Source organism: Impatiens glandulifera, chromosome 1, assembly GCF_907164915.1.
Source record: "Impatiens glandulifera chromosome 1, dImpGla2.1, whole genome shotgun sequence".
Classification (NCBI taxonomy): domain Eukaryota; kingdom Viridiplantae; phylum Streptophyta; class Magnoliopsida; order Ericales; family Balsaminaceae; genus Impatiens; species Impatiens glandulifera.
In genome coordinates this window covers 150,802,739-150,807,446 of record NC_061862.1, presented here as the reverse complement: position 1 = coordinate 150,807,446, position 4,708 = coordinate 150,802,739, and positions in this window count along the sequence as shown.

Below are 4,708 nucleotides of genomic sequence, written 5' to 3'. Positions count from 1 at the left end.
GCTGTTACTGATCATTTGTCTGCATTCGCACCATAGTCTGAAGCTGGGAAGTTCTATATGTCTCATGTACCGTATGCTAGTGCGGTGGGTAGTTTAATATATATCATGGTATGCACTAGACCTGATATTGCGTATTCAGTTAGTGTTGTTAGCAAGTTTATGTCTCGACTTGGTAAGGAACACTGACAAGCGGTAAAGCGGATATTTTGCTATCTGAGAGGCATATCCGATGTTGGTCTCATTTATGAGAGTTATAATCGTTGTCTTGTAACTGATTATTTAGACTCAGATTATGCTGCAGATATTGATGGTAGAGGATCAATGACTAGTTATGTTTATACCCATGATGAATTTGTGGTTAGTTGGAAGGAAACAATACAATCGACTGTGACATTGTCCACTACCGAGGCAGAGTATATGACACTAACTGAAGCAGCCAAGAAGGGTATATAGTTGAAAGGATTAATCAGTGACCTTGGCAATCCATCATGATCAGACAATTGTTTTTGTGATAGCTTAAGTTCTATTTGTTTGGCGAAAGATCAAGTGCATCATGATAGAATCAAACATATTGATGTTCGCTATCATTTTCTTTGTACTGAAAGGAGAATCAAATTGAAGAAGATCAACACACATTAAAATCCTGCTGACATGTTCACAAAGTCGGTCTCACTTAGCAAATTCACTAATTGTTTGGATTTTCTGAATGTTGACAGTTGGAAATAGCCTGATGAGGCTTTTCTTGTTGGGTGATACTAAGACAAGGTGGAGATTTGTAACGTTTTGCCTTTAGTATAGGATTAATAATTTCAGTTACATCACATTTACTCTACAGTTATGCTTATTAAGTTAGGTGTTTTACGTTTTCTTTTTTCTGAATTTAGTTAGCTGTAATCCTTATTCATTGCGGTAATCTTTTTATCTTCATCTTTGACAATAAGAAATCTCTCTTCATCTGTTTTTTCCACACTTTATTGTTCATCACTTTCTCTTATTCCGCACAACAGATGGGATGGCCCTGCTTTTGGGTCTAGCTTCAGAGGAAATGAAAATGGCATCTCAATTCGTGGTGAAGGTTCATTGAGGAATGTGAGAAGACGGTCAATGCTTGAACCCTCCCTACCATTATTCCCTCACAAGTAGTTATATTTCTGATCATCCTACCCCAGTGGTGGAGCATTTTGGTCAGGAATTTAACAATACTCAAATTGGTCCTGCTCCACAAGGGAGAATTATGTATTCTGGTACTGTCATTTGTTAGTTTCTTTATTTCTTTCTATCATCTAGCCTTCTATATTTCATGAGAAATTTATTTTTTTAAATTGCAGATGCCAATATCTCGAGTCAGGAGAACAATCACTTCACTTTAGGCGGCCCGAGTCGCCATAGTAGTACATCTGCAGACTCTATGGGTTACCATAATGATTTTTCCTCTAGCGGGCATCTTATTGCTCAGAATTTACATAGCCAACCAAATAGAGGGGCTAGAAGCAGCTATGATCATCAAAGATTGACCCCAGCCTTTAGAGCTTCATCAAGCAACTTACATCTAGGATATTCTGCAGCAGGGGATGAAGGTTTGCAGCAGCCGGTTGGAGTAAATCATCCCTCTAGACAACATTCAAGGGGATTTTCCTCAGGATGGCGTAACAATCAGAGAAGTGGAAGAACAAGAATATATGTATCATCGATCCTTCAATAATGGTATGGGCCTCCATGAACAATTTGCACCAGAGGTATGTTATGCAGCATGTCTATAATTTTGTCACAATCATTTTTTCATGCACTTTCACCTAGAAAGTTTCAATACCGTCACACTTTTCATGTAAACAAAATCATTTTAACTTTTATTTTTATTTTAATAATTAGCTAGGGATTGTGATTGTGACAAAATATCACTTTCTAATAAGGCCATAAGCTATGATCCTTGTATTTTAATACATTTTTAAATATGAATCTTAACTTCTATATCATAAAAAAATGTGTGGAAAGTTCATATCTTCATGACCCACTCAGGGTATGGAAAGAGCATATTCTATTCCAACTGAAAGCATCTTGATTGAAATGGGGGTTATAGCGGCTGGGATGTTGTGTTAGTTGCCTCCTCTATAAAAAAAAATATCATATTTTGTGTCTTTTACAGGGTCTTATGGTAGCAGACCGGTCAAGAATTTATGGTTCCAGGAATTTGGTCGATCAGTACAGGAATTTGAGGCTAGACGTAGACAAAATGAGCTATGAGGTATATTATTATGCAACTCTTTTCAGTTAGGGGCTAATTTTTAATAGGAGTTGTTTGTATTGTCAGGAATTGCTTGCTCTAGGAGAAAGTATTGGGCATGTTAACACAGGCTTGTCCGATAAAATGATAAATAAAAGCTTAAGTGAAACGGTTTATTGCTCATCAGAGCATTGGCAAGAGGAATTGAAGTGTGTGATCTGCCTTGTAAGACACTAAGATTAGAACTGAATGCTGGAATTCTTAGATCTTCATTTTGATTGATTGATTGAAATGGGAAAACATGAGGAATACGAAAACATGGATGAGGTTGGGACATTGAAAGCATGCGGTCATGATTTCCATGTGAGTTGTATCAAGAAGTGGTTATCGTTGAAGAACATGTGCCCTATCTGCAAGACAACAACATTGGCTGACCATTTGAAAGATGAGTGATTTGTTGTTGGTTGGTCGTTTCATACATTAATGTTTTGTATATATTTATTATTATTATGTTTCAGCTTTTCGAATGAGACTCAGGTTTGCTTAATGTACTGTGACTGTGGATCGTTTAATTTGTTTTTGACTTTTGCTTTACTCATAACGATTAGGTAAGCCATCTTCAATCATTGTTCATACTTCATAATAATTTCCATGTGTTCAGCTTTATTAGATAATCAATTTTTTTCTTAGTACCATATATATGGATTGTCTAGGGTGGTGGATAGGACTGTATGTTTAATGGACTAATTCGAAACCAGTCCGAATTTCAAATACTAATTTGGTTTAACTATTTTTTATTGAATTAAGTTTGGATTCGATTAAATTTGAATTGGATTATTCAAACAATATTCAATTCAAATTAATCAATATAATGGTTTATATTTTGAATTTGATCAATATAATTTTGATTTAATATAGATTGAATTTAACAATTTTTTCACCAAGATGTTAACACAATTCTCTACAATTATTAGCTTTATTTATTGTTCAAAAGTACTTTAGTGAGAATAAAACTTCACAGTTTCAATTGATAAGATAAAAAAATTTGCCATTTAAGATGCGATGTTAGGTGATCTCAGATAGATAACAAAATTAAAATGACGTCGCAATCTGATTGGAATTGGCTGAAAAAAATTAACAAATTTTTAATTTTTTTTCTCTTCTATATATAAACATTTTTTATCTATGCCACGTTATTTCCCTCTTCATATCTCTGATCAATAATCTATATATATATATAATGATGCTTAATTTTTAAAGTGTCCGGATTACCGGGTCGAAAACTGTGGTTAATTTGGATATATATGTGAGTGTAAATGGATACTTGAGTCGGATTTTGGGTTGACCCGTCCATAAACCTAAAACGGTTAAAATAAAATTAAAAATACTATAGGTATGGTTCGAACTTGCAATCTAACAAAATATGTACAACCCTTTAACCAACTAGGTTAATAACACTTTATATTTTAAATTCAACAACAAATTTGATGAACGCGTAACATTTTAACAATAAAATTTCAACTTTTTAACTAATTAATATATATATATATAATTATGCTTAATTTTTATAGTTTTTGAATTATCGGGTCGAGAGTTGTGGTTAATTTGGATATATATGTGAGAATAAATGGATACTTGAGTCGGATTGTGGGTTGACCCGCCCATAAACTTAAATCGGTTAAAAATAAAATTAAAAATGCTATAGGTATGGTTCAAACTTGCAACCTAACAAAAACAAGTACAACCCTTTAACCAACTAGGCTAATAACACTTTATATTTTAAATTCAATACCAAATTTGATGAACGCGGGACATGTTAACAATATAAGTTCAACTTTTTAACTAACTAATATATATATATATATATATATATATAATGATGCTTAATTTTTAAAGTGTCCGGATTTTCGGGTCGAGGGTTGTGATTCATTTGGATATATATGTGAGAATAAACTGATATTTGGGTCGGATTCTGGGTTGACCCGTCCATAAACTTAAAACGGTTAAAAATAAAATAAAAATGCTATATAGGTATGGTTTGAACTTGCAACATAACAAAACAAATACAACTCTTTAAATAACTAGGCAAATAACACTTTATATTTTAAATTCAACACTAAATTTGATGAACGCGGGACATTTTAACAATATAAGTTCAACTTTTTAACTATCTAATATATATATATATATAATGATGCTTAATTTTTAAAGTTTCCAAATTGTCGGGTCAAAAACTGTGGTTAATTTGGATATATATGTGAGAGTAAATGAATTTTTGGGTCAAATTGTGGGTTGACCCGCCCATAAACTTAAAACGGTTAAAAATAAAATTACAAATGTTATAGGTATGATTCGAACTTGCAATTAACAAAAACAAGTACAACCTTTTAACCAACTAAGCTAATAACAGTTTATATTTTAAATTTAACGCCAAATTTTATGAACACGGTAGTTCATCAATAGTTTTTAATTAGTTATCTTTTTTTT